This window comes from Plutella xylostella, chromosome 17 (genome assembly GCF_932276165.1).
Source record: "Plutella xylostella chromosome 17, ilPluXylo3.1, whole genome shotgun sequence".
In the NCBI taxonomy this organism is placed as follows: domain Eukaryota; kingdom Metazoa; phylum Arthropoda; class Insecta; order Lepidoptera; family Plutellidae; genus Plutella; species Plutella xylostella.
This window is the reverse complement of record NC_063997.1, coordinates 3,065,129-3,085,897: the sequence shown is the minus strand read 5'-3', so window position 1 is coordinate 3,085,897 and position 20,769 is coordinate 3,065,129. Positions and strand designations below refer to the sequence as shown.

Genomic DNA, 20,769 nt, shown 5'->3' with positions numbered 1-20,769 from the left:
GCTCCGCTCCGCTCCGCTCCGCTTCGCTGCGCTCCGCTTTGGTTTTGATGAACATGTGCACCTAACACGCTCCTCCTCGCTTTGCTCGTCGTCGCACCTATTTTTAGGTTTCGATCTCATGGGGTTTGTAATGATTATATTGGTCGTTAACTTTCGATTTTTTGATCATACAATATCGTGATTTTCGGGATGTAAGAGAAAAATACCACAATTTGTACATTTACTACATACTTAATATATTATTTATTAAGATAACATTAGGAGAAACAAGATTATACATAGGTATAGACGAACATAAATTTGAGCAAACGAAACATAGGTGTTTAAAGATTGTGCCTAAAGAGTTTTAGACGAAACGAGCCTTATGCCACATAAGTCTTGGCAAAGTGATGGTTCGGCCAAAAAAGTTTAGACCATACGAGTTATGCGAAATGAGTTTTGGTCAATAAAGATTATGCGAGATGAGCGGAACCCCTCTTGTACATTGTGTTGCATTCGGTTCATTATGCAGGGAATTCGCGAAAAATCTGTTCTGTACCCTTAGCACGAACATTTCATCGTTTCCGTATTTCATTACTACACGTTAACTTTGAACGTATTGAAATGGCAGCATAAGCCTTCGTCGTGTGCCGGTCGTTACAACGTTACCAGAGTTAAAATAAGGTTGTACCACACTGAGATTGTTAAGTTCAAAACCTTCATAATAATTTCAAAGTAAGCAGCGATTCCTTATAAACGCACTTTAACAATTGTCTATGGATGATAACTATGATTTGAACGCACATCCTAACTTTTTTTTTTGACATTTGTCATCTGTCATCTGTCAAATTATCAATCTATTGACACTAACTGACAGGTCGGCTTTCATAATTATTTGTTAAATTTGTTTATTGTTTTATTGAATTCAACGCAGTGATATTTGCCTACGGATACCAACGCCAAGGCCCACGGATGGAGAGGTCGCCAGTGGTGCCTTAATAAGTGGAAAAAACTAGCCAAGCTCAAAGCGAAGGGACGGGACGAGGAGTGATAAGCAGAGGAGAACATTGCAGGTTGTCATGACAGAGTGCCCTCGTCTCGCAATGATTTCCTAATACCTGCTCTTTAAAAAGCATTAACTAGTTACCTTGATATAAAGCATCGGCAGTACTCATGTTTCTTTGAAATAGTTAGTAGTTATATTCTTATTCTTAATGATGCAATTATAATTTGTTTTACAGGTATGGAGTGATTATAAGAATAATACAAAGAGAAAATGCTCCTAAATTGCCTAAGGGGGCACAGTGAATGGTTGATGGTTCAGCCCTAAAATGGATATGTCAGATTGAAAGCTGCCGGTGAACGCTATATAATTGATGTGATCAGATATAGAATCAGCATGGAACATGTGCCTGGTACGAGGAGCCAGCCCAATCCAGCTATACCAGCGTATCCTGTACCCAGCATCATGGACCAGGCCACCGCCTGCAAGTGCACCCCCGTGAAGGCATAAATTATAAGTGTGCATTTTGATTGCTCGGTGAAGAATACATTTAGGAGAAAAGATAAATCATACATTTTGTTATACTATGCTGATGTTTGCAAATGTTACATGATACTACCTACTAAGATAAATATGTTTTTTGTAAAATAAAGAATAAAAAACTGTTAAACAGAATGTAAATATTTTATTTATTTTGTGGTAATTTCATTTATCCAGAACTTTATACCCATTAGTAAGTGGGCCCAGAAAGTTGATGATTTATCATTAATGAGGTCTATTAATCCTGCCTACCAAGAGACTTATTACCTTTAGTTAGGTTAAGTGCCAATTTCTCCGTAGTCGCTTTGAGCATAACCAGGGAGTAGTGGTTGATTTTTGACACATCTTTCGTGAATTTTATATGGATATGACTTATAATTAATAAATCAATCCCTGTCAGTTAGATAACCGACTATGGAGAAATTGGCACTAAAGTTTATAGTCAATAACTAACTGTCCTTAACTATTCTAGAGAGGGTAGAGTTCAAACACATCTAGACAGTAGCAATAATGGTATTTATTAATACAATTACACATAACTACAGTTAGGCACATTAGAATTTTACGAATTATAGCTTACAAAGCAAAACGTGAGTAAGTATAGGTGTTTGTGTACTGTGTTGCTACTTCTTACTGCTATTGGTGCCATGGATGCCATGGATCTCATCCGTCACGATTGATTCTCGGCACTTCCAGTCTAGTAGATATTCATCACGAGCTTCAACAATCACCACGTCATCACGGTCAGACACGCCGAAATCGAGGGCCACGTAATGCAACATACGGCACGCTGTACCTAATAGATTTTGCACACTGAACAGTTGTATAATGGTCTTGCTCCAGACAGCGCCATCAATTTTCAATCACACACATCACAACCCTACATTTCTCATGAATTTTTGTAAATTTTGCCTCTGGGCTACCCTCCTCATCTACGTCTCTTGCTGCGTGTAATAAATACTAGTTTAGCTTAGTAGGGTATCTACGTGGTCGTAGCATATTGGTTATGAATAAAAAATACGAAAACCAAAAGAAATAAATGCTCTAACTTCCATTTTAAATAGTTGTCACTGAATAATTTGCAGTGAGAAAATCTTCGAGTAAACTCACGATACGATATGTCAAAATCAAATTCATGCTACCATTTCCTATACAAACCGCAAAATTCTTCAAAGTCAAAGTCAAAGTCAAAGTCAAAATTTTTTATTCATCGTACAAATATAAAATTTTCTGATGAACGTCAATTTTTACAAATTACTCTCCGTTCGGATAAGGGGGGGCTCTTTCTGTCTAAGGAGAAGAACGGAGGCAAGAAACTCCTGAGCCATCTTTTCAAAAAAAGACTTAAAACTAGTTGGTATACAATACATATAAGCTTAATTATTATTATTATAATAATATGAGCAGAGCTAACTACTTATCACAGCCATGCATTAACGTCCTCTAAGTAATCATCAATTCTATAATAAGCTTTTTTACTGAGTTTCTCTTTAATGTAACACTTAAACTTATTCTCTGGCATTTGAGCAACTTCTGCTGGAAGCTTATTATAAAATCTAATACAGTACCCTAAAAACGATTTATTAACTTTCGCCAGACGCATCGCTGGAAAAGCCAGCTTATGCTTGTTCCTAGTATTAATGTCATGATTACTGCCAATTGTATCAAAAGTTGAAATATTCTTTCGTACATACATTAAATTGGAAAAAATGAACTGACATGGAACTGTAAGGATGTTAATTTCTTTAAATAGTTCTCTCAATGAATCCCTGGAACCAAGTTTGTATATAGAGCGGATGGCTCTTTTCTGTAATACAAATATAGTCTCAATATCAGCGGCTCTACCCCAAAGCAAAATTCCATACGACAATAAGCTGTGGAAATAACTAAAGTAAACTAATCTGGCGGTTTCAACGTCGGTCAGTTGTCTAATTTTCCGTACAGCAAAAGCTGCCGAGCTCAACCTTCCAGCCAATTTGGCAATGTGAGGTCCCCATTGTAACTTTGAATCTATAGTCATACCAAGAAAGACAGTATCATTAACTAGGTCCAATTTATTCCCATCTAGAATAATGTTAGTATCGCATTGTCTAACATTCGGCAGTGTAAATTTAATACATTTCGTTTTCTTAGAATTCAATAAAAGATTATTTACGGTAAACCAATCGTGTATGTCAGATAGAATAGAATTAATTTCATAAAAAATATTTTCACTTCTTTTAACTTTAAAAAGCAAAGAAGTATCGTCAGCAAATAAAACTATATTAGTCAATTTTTCAACCATAAAAGGCAAGTCATTAATATAAATGAGGAATAAAAATGGTCCTAGAATAGATCCTTGAGGGACGCCTATCTTTACATGAGCCCCCTGTGATTTAGTATTATTAATATCGACCCTTTGTTGCCTCTTGTCTAAATATGAAGCTATCAAATCTAAAGCCTTTCCTCCTATTCCATAGTATCTCAGTTTCGAAATTAAAGTCTGATGGTCCACACAATCAAACGCCTTCGACAGATCACAGAAGACTCCAATAGCATCGTGATGGTCTTCCCAGGCGTCAAATATGTGCTTAATTAACGCAGTACCGGCATCGGTTGTTGATTTGCCTTTTGTAAAACCATACTGCTGGCTATGAAACAGTCGAGCTTCATTGAAATGCAAAAGCATCTGACTGAGTATGATCCTCTCAAATATTTTACTCAAAACTGGAAGAACCGAGACAGGCCTGAAATTTGCAGGGTCCTCCATATCCCCACTCTTGAACAGAGGTATAATTTTACTCAATTTCATAAGATCTGGGAACACACCTTCAGCGATACATTTATTAAAAATGTTAGCCAAAATTGGGGCGATTTTATTAATAATAGAAAGAACAAATTTAACTGACATTCCCCACAAGTCTTCAGTTTTCTTCATATTTAAGGACTTAAATGTTTTTATAATAGTTAATGTATTTATATATCTGAATTTAAATTCCTTATCGGTTGAAGGTGCGTTCTCCTTCATCAGGGTTTCAGCTAATGTAGCTGAAGAATCTAGGTTGCAAGTAGTCTCTAAAGGAATGTTCGTAAAAAACTCTTCAAAAACTCTCGCCACCTCGTCATTTGATGTTATTATGTCATTGCCTACCTTTAAAGATAAATTAGTCTCGCGTGTTCGATTCTTCCCCGTTTCGTTATTAATAATATTCCAAATGGCCTTAGATTTGTTAGCCGAGTCTTTAATCTTGTTATTAATAAAAATTGTCTTCGCACAGTGACAGACACATTTGTACATTTTGCTATATTTCTTCACATAAGATTGAAAGTCAGGGCGGAGTATGAATGTTTTCATCTCATACAGATCATATAATGTCGCCCTGCTTTTGCGAATACCATCTGTAGCCCAGTCACAAAATTTAATTTTATTGTCTATCAAAACTTCCTTCGTTTCAAAATTACTCTCAAACTCATCAGCTATTATCTTAAATAAGTTAGTATACATCTCATTAGAATTGCAATCTACTTTAACCCTCGGAAGTTTTTCGTCTAGTTTCTTCAAGTAATTGTCAATTTTCTTTGTAGTAATCGGTCTGCATCTAACCTTAGTTTTATTTGTCTTGTCAGTGTTTACTAAGGTAATGGTCTGCCCACTGTGGTCTGACCTCAGACAATTTATCACACTACTGTCTTTAAACTCACAGTTACAGAATATGTTATCTAGACAAGTGGCCGACGTGGATGTAATCCTAGTTGGTTCCAGAAAGACATTAAAAAGATTAAATGATTTAAAAAGTAACAGTAATTTCGATATATTAGGAGAGTCACCTAATAGGTCAACATTAAAGTCACCACACACTATTACTTCCTTTTTACTATTGGAAGCTAACCTTAGAACATCCTCCATGACAGTCTCAAAGGTAATGAAATCACCAGTAGGTGGCCTGTAGGTACATACTATTATATACTTGTTTAGCTCTGCACATGAAATTTCTATATGGTGTTTAACAGAAAGAGCTACTATGTCCTTTCGTTCTTTACATTTACAATTTTCTTTAAGAAATATAAGTGACCCGCCATGCTCGTTGCACTTTCTGTTAAAACAGCTTATAAGTTTGTAATTTTTCAATTGGAACATCATTTTATTCTCGTCTAACCAATGTTCTGTGATACATAAACAATCAATGTTAAATTTTTCCGAAAATAGTTCTATTTCTAACAATTTAGAAGAAAGACTCTGAATATTCTGATGTACCACTTTAAATTCATTCTTAAATGTCTTGTCCTTTAATAGTTTTGAGCCGAGAGAGCAGTGAACTGAATCAATCTTTATATCAACACTATGATTCTCTCCCGTTGTCTGAGAATCTAATTTAAATCTACTGTACTATTACTATTATCAGTATTACTACTGACGATGTCAATAGGGACACAAGTTTTCTTCGTTATAATGCTTATAACTGAGTTAATAAGATGAGCTACTTCTGTAGCTAGACGTCGTTTCTGATTTGAGGACAAAAATAAACTGTCCCAAGTCAACTTAAAATTATCTACGTATAAATTAGTATCAAAGAAATTGATACAATCAGATTTACAACATGCATTGTACATTGTTTTATTTAGGCTACATGTCATATAATTGCATTTGTCAGGCAGTGTGCATGAGTAAGGAAATGCACAAACAAATACATGTTTTGTAGGAAGGCCTTCTAATATAGCAAAACTTCTATGTATGTCAGACTTTGACACCCCTAAACTATTTCCCACCATAATAAATATAGTTGTTTTGTCAGTGTGTGACCTCTCTGAAATTAATTCAACTATTTGTCCGAATGTAAGTTCTGGGTAACAATAATTAACAACTTTTCCATTTACATGATTACCCAACATGTGCCCGAAATCCTTGCCAAGCCTATCGGAATATACAACTGTGCTGTAATCCTCGCTTGAATTGCTACTACTTGTAGTAAGCCTTGTCAAGGTAGTGGGTGACATCTTAGGTAACTGCTTATTACCTACTATTCTACTAGCTGCCTGAGAATAGGTGGGTTTCCTATGTAATTTCTTAGTGGAGGCCTGAAAAACATCTGCTGCCGCCGATCCGCTCTGGATGACCTCTGAGGATGGCGCGGCCGTCGGGAGGCTGGTGGTGGCCGCCAGGAGTCTGGTGGTGGCCCTCGGGAGAATGGTGGTGGTCCCCGAGAGTCCGGTGGTGGTCCCCGAGAGACCAGTGGTGAGTCCAGTGGTGGCCAACGGGATGCTGGTGGTGGCCGCCAGGAGTCTGGTGGTGGCCCTCGGGAGACCAGTGGTGAGTTCAGTGGTGGCCAACGGGATGCTATTTGTGGCCTCCGAGGTGGTGGTGGTGGCCTCCGGAGATGCGGTGGAGGCTTCAGCAGGTGAAGACTTCTCCGGCAGCATCTCAACCCGAACTAAGCCCACACTTCTCAGCACCAGCAGCTGGTTTTCATACTCCACAGTTCTCTGGTCTAGGGCAGACTTCAATGTGGCCAGCCTAGACTGTAGCATAGCCATGTTGAACTCGCACTCTTGGTTGTTGTCTGCGAGTTTCTGGTTGTAGTCCGACATCTGTTCTTCATATTTATTTACCAGTAGTTGTAGTCTCACTCTATCCTTTTTCAATGGAAGGTACGTCTTATGCTTTTTCAATGCTCGCTCAGACTTCCTAATATATTTATTTATTTTAATATATTTTTTAAGCCTGTTTGCACCTTTGATATTGATTGATTTGCTTGGAGTGGTGAGGTCTATTGTTGGCATAGGGGTGTGATGTAGGGTAACTAATTCATCGTACAGTGCCATTGTCTTATTTGTTTCTTCGCTTGCATGTGCTTCATTTATTTGCTGGATTTCTGTGTGTGCTTCAGCCAGTTGATGCTCCAGGCTGCAGATCTTTGTCAAGGCAGCTTCATATAAATCCTGACACTCTGTGTTTGATCTCAGTACAATTTCCAGCTCATCACATTTGCCTTGTAAGTCTTGGTATTGGATGTCCATTTCAGCGATGACATTCTTTAGGTCGGTGTTCTTTTTCAAAAGGGAATCAAATTCCTTTTCGTTGTCCTCCCGCTCTGCCATCAGTTGGCTTGAGAGGTCACGAGACGCCTTGAGATCCTCCAAAGCTGTCCTCAGCTGGATCTCCAGGTCACGGCTCTGCACCTTCCGGGTCATCATCCTCGACATCTCTGAAAACCAACCGGGGTTACCCGTTAGTATCTTGATAGGTAGAACCGAGAAGATGATTATCCAAGACACAAAATAACCCTCTTTAGGTATAACTTGATCAAACCAGATACCAATAGGTTATAATAATTATTAAGTTATATATTGTAAGTCTATGTAAAAATGATCAAAAGGTAACTTATTTGTTAGTTATCATAAACAATGTAGTCATGAACACAAACTATAGGTGGGGAGGGAGTAATATGCATAATATGTTACTTAAATGAATAGGTACTCAGTGGTATTATTGACTTAGAATTATGTAAACTTTAAGCCAAAAAACAATCACTTGATCATTATTCAATGAAGTACTAATAGCAATTAAGTAGGTGGAGACTATGATATAGTAAGAATAGGGAATAAGGGATACAAAAGCTAATAGAAAGTTTGAAAATTAGAAATGAAAACAACAAAGTTTGAAAATGACAAAGTCTAAAAGTGAGTTAAGGAAGTGTGAAAAACATTTCACGTATGCAGCAAACTAATGAATAATGATTAAATAATTTAGTGTTTATGATTTTAAATGAGTAATACTAGTAAAAATATGTAATTTTAACAATACTCCCCTGATAGATATCCGTTGGCAAATTCGAACTTTGACAGGTGCCGTTGCTTCAAATATCCGAGTCCCGTAAGTGTTTTATTTCAGGGCTTGTCTTCATTTGCACAGCTGTATAACACTATATTCTTTAAGTTAACACTAGTTTTATACGTAATTAGACATTAAATTTAGTAATATTAAAATAAATTAACTCAGCTGTTTTTTTGACACCCGGTTCGTAGGGTTGCCAGGGAGACCTTCACGTTACCATATACGTTACTACACGACGAAAAGTTCCTGCTGCCGATTTTAGTTCTGCTACTGCCCACTGTCCCGAATTATCGGGAGTTGTACCGATTTCGACTCACAGAATAATCAAGATAATTATTCTGAGTGTAGACGAGCCTTAATATTAATATCGGCGAGTTGAGGGTAGACTAATTTATTTACGTAAACGAGCAGCGCGGGAGCGCTTTTCACTTTTTGTGAGCAGCCGCGGTGAGCAGACGGAGAGTGAGGGAGTTATCAGTGTCGTGGGTGCGAGGAGGACCCCGCGAAGCGGAGCCGAGGCGCCCAGGCTCGGGGAGCCGAGGCGGGCGTGATGGCCCGGTTCAGACAACAGCCAGTTACTGCAAGTGCGCAGCTAAGTGACCTTTCTACTTACCTTTTATATCTCGTTTATGATTGATAAGTTATACCTACACTTGATTTCTTGATGTACCAATTGTGTTTATAATGAGTAAGGAAACTAAGGAGCTAATAATGTAAGGTTTAAAGGAGGTACGAGGTACATACCGTACCCGTACCGTGTGATAATAGATAGATTAGATATTCAGTGCGCCAGGGGAAACAATCCCATGTGATCAGTGTAAGAAGCTAGGGAATCAATCCCATGTGATCAGTGTAAGAAGCTAGGGAAACAATCCCATGTGATCAGTCCCAGGGAACAACCCTGCTAGCGAGGCACGGGGTGGCTATAGGGGAGGTTGGAGGCCACTGGGGTGAAACCCCTAAGAACATCAGGATTATCCTTGACATTCAGACGATCAGGTTATTAGACTGATCGGTCATCACGTGTGCGTGATATTAAAGTAACTAATATGTTTATGATATATCCCATATTCAGTTCGTCACCGTGATTAGTATATTTGTACTAATCACGGTTATTAACAGCACAGATATTCGCGTTTACTCATATAAATAGTTTAATGAACTCGCGACATGGTGGAGATGCTGGGATCTGAGTGCAGTATTACAGCTTTGTTTGACTTACGTGTAATTTATTTTTCCCTGCAAAAGGGTTTTGCAAAATACAAGAAAAGTTATTTTGAAATATCATGATAAACGTTCACCAGTGAATACTTTAGTTGTTTGAGAGAAATTGGGGACTATTCTTGAGACTCGTGAAAGGTTTTAATGAAAATATACACATAAAGATTAAGATACAAGTAAATTAGTTTGGTGTAACTGTTATATTAGTAGTCAATAGTATTTGACTGATTTAAGCATTACTTATTGAGTATTTGATGAAATTACAAGTACCTATAAATTGAAGTAAACCTTTGAGAGTTTAAATGATACATGCATTAGAGTCGCTTTTAGAGTAGCGTAACATTATAGTGACAAGATCCTTCCAGTAGTGGATGGCATACGATATTTGAGAGGATTATGATTGGAATTTTGCAGTATGTCAATTTGCAGTTAGCAATTGATCAAATTTAGACCTGCAAATGAGCGAAGTCAGATTTGAATTTATTAGTTATCATAATGTGATAGTACAGTCCGTTCACCGAAATGTGACTTTTAGATAATGAGTATTGTAGTCTACAATCTGTTCACTCAGCATATATTTTTCCCTGAGTATTATAGATATACCTATTTAGTGAATTTTTGAGTAATATATCATAGCGTGTGTGAGTAATTTATTCCTGGCACTTATTATGGTGCAGATTCAGATATTTAGTGATTGAATTAGACGCCATCGGGATAATCAAGTGGTTGCTCACAAGTTATTGGACTGCAAAGATGTTACATAGTTAATGCTATCCTTGATAAATGAAGCACAAATTCTACAATTTTATAATGAAATGAAACTTGTAAAGGTTCAAGTCACAGTACGAGGCGAGTAGACAACAGGCGCCCGCGCTGGCGCCACCGCCCGTTTCTTTGTTATGTTACATTGTTGCAGTCTAAATAATTTGCAAAGAAATTTGTTTTTTATTGCCTATTGAATATGGTTCAGTTTAATGAAGGATTTCCCAGAAAATATTTTTTGATTTGATGATAAGTAGTACAAAACTCAGGTGATGCTCTTGCTTGTGGGTAGCTACTCCTTGAAATTTAGAATAACCAGTTGAAAAGCTATGAGCTAAAGAATATACCTATACCAGATGTTCGAAAGGAACAGTTTGCCTATTACCAAACATTTTGTAGTTCTCTTCGGATTGATAATTCGAGGATATTAGAATTAGATATCGTGAAAGTTGGTAGAACTTGTACTAAGTATATCAGTACATCAGTAGTCTGAGGTCGGCCGCCACGGCGCAGTCCGCGCTGCACGTGCACATAACATACATGAGTTCCACTGAACTTCTTTAGACGGTCAAGATTAATCTCTTGACATGGAGTCAAGTACCTAGGTAATTCAATTCAAAATAGTACCGAATATGAATAGTGAAGTTGTCAGCTAACGAAGATTATACCCATGTATATACTGTTCTCTGAAGTTATACTTTATAATATAAAGCTTCAAGTTATTTAGAAGTTAAATGTATGTCTTACTTTAGTTCAATGTGAACTTTAAAATGATTAGATTTCAGTAAGCGTTAAACTTTAGTTACAAGTGAATGGCCTTAACCAAGGAGCGACTCAGAAAAGGATCAGAATTTAAAGTACGTAGCTTATAAATCAAAGAACGTTTTTGGTTATTAATACCCAAGCAGGGTGGCCAATATAGGAGAATGAATCTCCTCTTAAAAATGAATATGATTCACATTGTACCCAATACTGTTAAGAATGTTTGAATTGTCATTGTATTGAAACTCGTACTCTTACTGAGTATACTTACTTATACTTACATATATCTTAGCTATGTAAAATTTCAGATAAATTCTTGCGATTTTTTTATCAAGCAGACCAGACGTAACATAAGTCTGTATAGTTGCTTAAGTACTGTACCTTCAACCTAAAGTTTCTGAAGGTGAAGCAAAAAACAAACTGTAAAATTGATATACTCAGTTGAAATTAGATATATGTATACTGGGTTAACTAAGACTATTATTTTTCTTTGCATATAAGTATACCAAGTTGGGACACACAATTACGTGCCAACGTAAATAAGATATACCTTATAGAATGTTTATAGTAATCATAGAATTTAAAGGATCAAGAGTGATCTCAGAAGTTTTAGTCAATGAGTCCGAGAGGAAAATAAGTAGTTTCAGTTTCATCAAAGTTGAAACAGTGTGTGAGATGAAGTTGATTAGTTTCGTTATAGCTGTTAGAATTATAACACAAGTAAATAAAGTAGCGCGACAACACTTGCATGGTTGCATGTTATGACCTATCAGTAACAGTAAGTTGTCTAACAGTAAGTTGCCTATTCAGAGAGACCGGCAAGTTAAGTCAGTCAATCAGAACGTTGCATTGTGGTATGTGGTATTCACCATATTTTTAAAATGAGTGATTTAGCTAATATTCAAATCTGTCGTAAAATTTGCCATTTTTATGAAAGTTTTGCCATGATTAATGTTATAACATTCTAGTAATAGCACGTAAAATAGCCCAGTTGCAGCAAAAGCATTGCTATAAAGAAATAAGAATTCAGATCTAGATAAGAAGTCAATCTAGACTACTCATTGACAATGTGGAATACCTACAAAGTAACTATCATAATCTTATTGATACATATCATGTTGGTACAGTAGATTGATTATTAATTTAGAGTTTTACTTTACGAAATAAGACATAGACCACCACAGACTTAAATCAGTCACCAAAGATGAAATTCAGATCCACGTTACTTTGAATCAAAAATAGTTATCAAAACAAGTTTTCCATAGGTAAATAGTATGGATAACCAAGTAGTACCTATATAAACACATCCCTTTTATTGAGATCTGCAATTTTTAGATTTTGTATCCAATAGAAGTAGAATCCAATTATGTGTGGTATACAATATATAATTGTATACATATTATAATGCACATGACCCTAACTAGCATGTGGTATTGGTACTCATAAAGTAAAGTACTTACGTAAGAACAGAATTATATGTAGATATACATAGGTACGCACGTACGTCACCAATGGAAGAAGAATTCAATAGACAGATAGACGGTAATCCTCTTTATGTTTCCTTAACATACAGATGTTATATCAGAAGAACATTGTATAAGTCAGAAGTTTAAGTAGTGTGAGTGTTGAGTGTTGAAGCAAAAGGGAACCTAAGTCTCAATTAAAATATTTAAAGATTAACAATTTTCATGTTAAATGTTGAGTACTTACCTAACTAGAGAACGGATGTGCAAACTGGTGCTTACGTACTATGTACTCGTATTAGGCTTGAAGAAGGATAGATAGAATATGTGCAACACATGTAGGTACATGTGTTGCACATGATGTTGGCTGTGTTTTAGTGTGAATTTCATTTAAATGAATATTTGAGGCCCAATGGGGATGTAACTGAAATATTATGTAATTATAAGATAAGATAAGAAGAAGACCTTAGTGCAAGGTATGCAGATTGGGGCATACAATACCGGATAAATTTTTAAATTTATAACTCAATATCGGGATTCCGGTATTGGTGCCGGTATTAGACTTCATTGTAATAAATGGCATATATGGTGATTAAAGGTCGTGTAGGACCAAATTAAACAAGAAAAGGCAATAAAATTTTGTTTTACTTACAACAATTGCGTATTAGAGTTTATATTTTAGAATTTATATTTTTTAACATTGATTTTCGTTTACGCATGGACAACAGTAGATTTCCAACGTCCGTAAACTGCATTAAACGGTTGGAAACAAGTGGGCTTTCATGGTATATAGGAACACAAGGCTAACTATATCTTAATCGCTTTATTTATAGCCTAAAAGGGTCCGATTCCGGTGTTACTTCCATGCCGGTATTAACGTTCAATACCGGTATTGTGGTATTGCATGCCCTAATGCAGATAGACAGATATGCAAATGGTAACATGTGTGCATTTTATAGTGAATGGGTACTACTATACTTGTTCAGAGTCAGAGTCAGAGTCAGAGTCAGAGTCGGAGTCAGAGTCAGAGTCAGAGTCAGAGTCAGAGTCACAGTAAGAGTCACAGTCAGTCACAGTCAGAGTCACAGTCAGAGTCACAGTCAGAGTCAGTGGCAAAGTCAGTGCCCGTTGTAATTGGAAAGGTTGAGCTAATTTATAAGTAATGAACCTACCCATACATCTGAACTTTCATAGAACGTTGAACAGAACTATAGACAGAACATATAATTGCATATCAGTATCAGTATCAGAACCAGTATCAGCATCAGTATCGGTGTATGACTAACCGTGTCATCAAACTCTGTATAATAACCAAGTCCAGTGTCAGACCAAGAGAGAGTTAGCCTCAGTTTAGATATACTAAAGTATCTTATTCATGATCAGGACTTCTCTTGACTTTTATGTGGGTTTACTATCACATAATATTCCCAGCAACTTAGTCCTATTACAAATACTTGTTGCAATGAATGTTTCCAAACTTATATCGTAATCTGTTAATGATAAAGAGACAGATTCTTTAATGGTATTCTAATATGAAGGGATGAAAAGACAGAATAGCACTCCTAAAGTTCAGGCATACTATAAGAGTCTGATGACTACTAAGTTATTGTTTTATGGCAGACGGACAGACATAAGTATACCTGCTTTCACTAGGTATTTCAGTAACAAAATGGATTTTGTTGTTTTGCTAGCATTTATTATCATTACCAATCTATAATAACTAGCACTGTTTTATACGAATAGTCGTAAGGATAAAAGACTTGCCATAGGGCAACGACGTAATAAGTCGAATACAAATCACAATTTTTAACTTTGAACTGCTGTTAACTTCCTATATTTGCCCTTGAACCATGTATGTGTTGGTTCAACATTTTAACTGACAAAGGCAATATGAAAGCATAACAATAATGATGGAGGTTACAGAATGTAAAATATTACAATACACAGAAATTTACTCTAATGCTTGTTATAATAAAAGCTAAGGCTTAGATGTTCAAATTAAAAGTTTTTCTGTGCCGGGGAGGGTCTTCGAACGTAGTTCAAGATAATAGCTTGTAGTAGCTAACACTCCACTTATACCAAAACATAAATACATATAGAATAATAAAATTGAGTTACAGTATGGTTATAGATGAAGAGATTAATATAGTTGTTGTACATTGAACATTCATTTGGGATACCTACTAATATTTATATCCTTAGAATAGCAAACAATAAATACAATATTAATAAAGATAAATGATAAGAATATGACATGATTATATTGTTTAGTCTGAAGCGTTAATTTAGCTATATGGGGGACGTGTCGACACCGAATACATTATTGTGTGTTGAAATAGATGTATTCTATTCTATTCTGTGCAGAGAGGGGGCGATGTTTCTGTGCGTGGCTCTCTCGAGTAGAACCTTTGTGCATTTCCCCTTGGTTTCGGCTAGGCCAGCCACAGCTCCCGAGTAAACTGTCACAATAGTTTGTTTGCTAATTCTTATTTGATTTAAGATTATCGTTGATTGAGTATTAAGATTTAGAGTGTTCAAGTGTCTACATGCTGAAGTCAACAGGAAAAATAGCTAAAAGCAGAAAATTGCAGTACAGTCGTGTGTATTATGTGACAGATATCAGTAATAAATGTAAATGCAAGAAGAGGTGTAGTAAGAAAAGAAGAGGTGTAGTAAGAATAAAAGATAATAGAAAAATAGGATGAACTATTATTTGTAATAGAAGCCACATAGTAGAAGTATCAAATAGAACTTGCAATAGAAAATTGCTTGAATTACTGGAATGTTGTTATGGTACGAAAGGAGAAGTGCAATTGAGGAACTTGTAGCAAAGGAGCCAAAACTAGAGATTGCTACCGATGTATGCTTTATTGCTTATTAATGAAACAGGCATTAATATAGACGTAAAATCAAAACACGAAAATTTTGAGAAGGGTCTAATTTGTCGGTGGCTGATCTATACATATACTTATGACCTATATTAGAATAGGTAAAAGCGTCTCACTCATAGAAACTTTTCTCTCGGCGGGAGTGTCCCGAATTATCGGGAGTTGTACCGATTTCGACTCACAGAATAATCAAGATAATTATTCTGAGTGTAGACGAGCCTTAATATTAATATCGGCGAGTTGAGGGTAGACTAATTTATTTACGTAAACGAGCAGCGCGGGAGCGCTTTTCACTTTTTGTGAGCAGCCGCGGTGAGCAGACGGAGAGTGAGGGAGTTATCAGTGTCGTGGGTGCGAGGAGGACCCCGCGAAGCGGAGCCGAGGCGCCCAGGCTCGGGGAGCCGAGGCGGGCGTGATGGCCCGGTTCAGACAACAGCCAGTTACTGCAAGTGCGCAGCTAAGTGACCTTTCTACTTACCTTTTATATCTCGTTTATGATTGATAAGTTATACCTACACTTGATTTCTTGATGTACCAATTGTGTTTATAATGAGTAAGGAAACTAAGGAGCTAATAATGTAAGGTTTAAAGGAGGTACGAGGTACATACCGTACCCGTACCGTGTGATAATAGATAGATTAGATATTCAGTGCGCCAGGGGAAACAATCCCATGTGATCAGTGTAAGAAGCTAGGGAATCAATCCCATGTGATCAGTGTAAGAAGCTAGGGAAACAATCCCATGTGATCAGTCCCAGGGAACAACCCTGCTAGCGAGGCACGGGGTGGCTATAGGGGAGGTTGGAGGCCACTGGGGTGAAACCCCTAAGAACATCAGGATTATCCTTGACATTCAGACGATCAGGTTATTAGACTGATCGGTCATCACGTGTGCGTGATATTAAAGTAACTAATATGTTTATGATATATCCCATATTCAGTTCGTCACCGTGATTAGTATATTTGTACTAATCACGGTTATTAACAGTTCAGATATTCGCGTTTACTCATATAAATAGTTTAATGAACTCGCGACACCCACCAGGGGCGCTGTTCATATTTCCCTACAAAATTCATCATGTAGATTTACTTCACGTCCTCGACGAAAGTTCGTGCTAAGGGCTCGAAGAAAGAAGAAGCTCGGGGAGTTTAATTTCAACCGAGTGAAATAGCACAGAATAATTTTACAATGATTGTAATATAAATGTAAGATTTAAATTCAGAAAATAATAACTAAAATAATATTAAGTATAGATATTCAGTTTACAATAAGCTACCGAACCAAAACTATGTTATGGAAAATATTTGAGCACTGGATTGCTCAGCTGTTCTGCATACGCCACAATAAAACAACAATTACATTGAATAACAATTCCATCATCCTGTAGTACCCTGAAGCAAAAAGTAAACTTCCCAACTAATCTAAAATGAAGTTCTGAGGAAAAATATTGAAAAAAAATGTTTAGATTTCGATGAAATGTTATTTCGTATCAGACTATGTATTTCAGAAGTATCTGCCTACTGCAATTTTTTCAATTAATGCAATATGGGGTCCAATCGACTTAGCAATCACCTATATATTTTATTCTGTCTTTGGATGCCAGAATATTGGTAGTTTATGAAAGGTTTTAGCTAGGAAATACCTAAAGATAATTAATGCATTGGGAGCGTGAATATTCGTTAGTAAACACATCATCTCTTAACTAACTTGCGCGTATTTTGAAATATCGATCCAATTAGACGAACATTTCGGGCAGATATTCTGCTCCTGACATAATTGTTTATTTTGAACTGCGGGAACTGGCATCATATTGCATTTCAATATAATTACATATGTGTATAAGACTGTAGTTATGAAAATGGACCTTGCGTTATAATTAGTAAACGAATCACTCCACAAATAGACTGCGAAATTGGTATTTTTTAGGAGCCGCAACCCTTTATATACTTGACTTTACTTCTTTATACTCGGACTTACTCATACATAGTTACTAACTTTCTAAGGTAATCCTGCCAGCAATATGGCCAGTAATTTATATTGTTATGTAGATGTGTAGAAAAATACATAATTAACTCAAATTAACTACCTTTCTAGTAATTTAAAAACATAACACCCTTTACTCTATATTCACCCTCTTACCCTCACTTTGCAAATAAACAGTATAACAGTCAGCACTCTTAAAAACATAAAGCGTTATTCACAATGTTCTACGTTTATTATACGCGAGGTTCTCGAGCTCATTGAAATATGACGTCCGTCAGTCGCCAGTGTGACGCGCCCTTACCGAGCCGAGTGAATGCTATCTCCAGGCTTTGTTACAATTGCACGAATCCACGTCACAATTGGAAGGGGCTTTTGAGCTTTCCACGGAGCTTTTTAGACTTCCAAAAGATAGCTTGTTTGGAGCAATGACATTAAAATTGTGCTTTGGCGAATTTTGTTTTAGGGATTGTTTTGTTACTGAAACTATGATGGATGGTTGGTTCTTAACGTGTCGGTGATAAACACCATATCGTCGCTGTTATAGCAAAATGATTTGTGTCATCGAAAAAAGAATTTCATGTTTTGATCTTTCAACCATCGACTGAAAGTTCAAAACCTGAATTCTATTTTCGATGTCATTTTCGAAGATTTTGCAATGAATGCGATGATATGTAGGATGGCTACCGTACCACTACGGACATACAAACACATAAATTGTCTGTAATAAAGTTATAAATATACCTATTTGTTCAATAAAATAATTATGTAAATACTTACCTAAAAGTTACCAAACTTATCATAATTATTAGCATGTTAGCGAGGAATTCATAATATCTTCTGCAGACATCTTTACTTTATGTGTGAAGCTAAAATTGCAAAAACCGGTGCGACATTTTTATTTCGAGACATAACATGTGCGTTCATACATATTATATGACCTGTGTGGGAAGGCTGCTTATGATCGGCACTAGCTTTTTCATTCGGATGCACCATATTATCCTAATTGATTGGTAGATGTATTTATGTAGGATTTATAATATTTCAGAACGAAGTGTTATATAGAATTATTTTCTATGCTGCTGCTGTTAACTTTTTTTATGAAGACTCTCTTGTGAAATGGCGTTTAGCACGAAAGATCGTTCTTTTGATTGTGAGTGCATCTTTTTAGTCACATTTATAGCAATAACCTTTTACACGTTAAGTGGGTTGATTCGTACAGAGATCCTCAATTTGTATAGTTTGTGCTTTTCTGCTTTAATTGATTCTCAGTTACAAAAAAAATCTTTAAGTATGTAGGTACGTACCTTAATATTATGATAATATGCATACAAGTTTCCACTCCATATTTTACGCGCTTTCGAGAAAAGAGGGTCAGTGCCAGATAGACGGACAAGCAAGATGATCATATAAGTAAATAAATAAATATGTGGGAACATCTCACACACGGCCATCCGACCCAAAGCTAGGCAGAACCTGTGTTATGGGTGTCGGACAGCTGATATATCTACACAAATACATAGATAGATACATAGTAAATATAAATATAAATATCAACACCCAAGACCCGAGTACAAATATCTGTCTGTAGTAGGTATAACAGTTCAAGCGCAAAAATAACCTAAACTTTAAACAGACAGACAGTGCAATTTTGTCTCCCTGCTAACACGCACCAAGATGAAAAGTAAGTAACACACTTCCATATATATTATCGGGCCACCGAGAACGTGATTCGCGTAAAACACGTCTCGCCCTCAGATTAGAGCGAGTGAAAGAGACAGACGATGCGACACCCTGATACATCTGTCTATGAATAATTTAACAAACGTCCGCTAGGCGGCGCCTCTCTTAAAGGAAAGAAAATATTTTTTGAAAAATGACTGGCGTGTAAAATGTTGACTAGTGCGGAATATGAGTGTACCTACTTGGGTTTGTTCAAAAAAGTCTGCCTTCAAAAAAATCTAATTAAAAAGGTTTATTATATTAAGAATGTGAACATTTTACATTAGAAAATCGTATGTTAGTAATTAAGAAGTAAAGATTTGTAATTGTCTTAGTAATGTTATTTACATGGTTACATAAGTTGCACTTATTACCTATACTCTTATATTGTGCTGTATATTTTCCGAATAAAATAAAATAAATAATAAAATGGTAGATTTTGAAACTTTTCTTCTTGCAGCATTTGCAGCCTCGTAGCATTTGCTACGTCGTAGCCTCGTAGCATTTGCTACGTCGTAGCCTCGTAGCATTTGCTACGTCGTAGCCTCGTAGCATTTGCTACGTCGTAGCCTCGTAGCATTTGCTACGTCGTAGCCTCGTAGCATTTGCTACGTCGTAGCCTCGTAGCATTTGCTACGTCGTAGCCTCGTAGCATTTGCTACGTCGTAGCCTCGTAGCATTTGCTACGTCGTAGCTTCGTAGACACACAAAAATACTACTGACTAATAAAGTCGGTTTTTTAATCTCAAATACAATTAATTAAATTAATTAATTTACAGACTGGTACAGTCGATTGTCCCGCGACTGTCCCGCGACACGTATCGTTCTAATGGCGGGACAACCGACTGTTGATGAACCGTTCAAAATCTGTCAATTTAGTATCTGAGAATAAAAAAACGATTGAAAAAGACTTGACTTTTACGTAAACACTACTGTTGTCATGGGATTAAACAGGGGATTTTTTATGTGTGATGTAACTGTACTTCACGTTTTAGAGTAAAACTATAGTGCTTGTTAATGACGGTTTTCAGTACAAGAATGAATGTGTCAAGTCAAGACACAATAAGAATTGGATTGCTTTTCCGCTATTAGAATAAACTTATACTTTACTGTAATTTCAACTTCGAATAAGTCAACAAAACACAGTATCATAAGATTGAAAGCATTCTGATTCTTTTAAGTGTTTTATAATTAAATAAAGTACACTCAATTTGTAACAAAATTGAAAGACAATTACGAATGAATCTGCAAAACGGAAAGACAATTATGACCCTTAAATTCTACAACAGTTTCGCTTAAACACGTAGGTAAGTATGTACGTTTACGTATAACGTGTAGTAAAAAAAAAAACTTTTATCAATTATTTTACTAGAGAATGTAGTCTCGGCAGTAAACACTACATTTTATCTCCCCCTGTATAAACGTTGAACGCAGCAACGCCCGGGGCGGCAGAGCATTTACCGTGAAATATTTCCTCGATATCAATATGAAGAAGTGCATATTTTAAAACGTTTTCACTAAGAATAAATGTATAGTACCGTAAAATATTGCAGTGGATGAATAACATCTTGAAAATAGTGTCACAAACGAACTGTACATAGTTGGAGGAGGAGGGTTACTCTATATTGACCGAAAGAC

General features: G+C 36.4%; 1 long non-coding RNA gene across 1 annotated transcript; it reads left to right on the top strand.

Moving 5' to 3' along the window:
• The first annotated feature begins 532 nt into the window (after positions 1–532).
• On the top strand, positions 533–1,657 carry LOC105392257. Its single transcript, XR_007267214.1, has 2 exons — positions 533–1,052; positions 1,221–1,657. It is a non-coding gene; the product is annotated as an uncharacterized LOC105392257 (long non-coding RNA).
• The last annotated feature ends 19,112 nt before the right edge of the window (positions 1,658–20,769 follow it).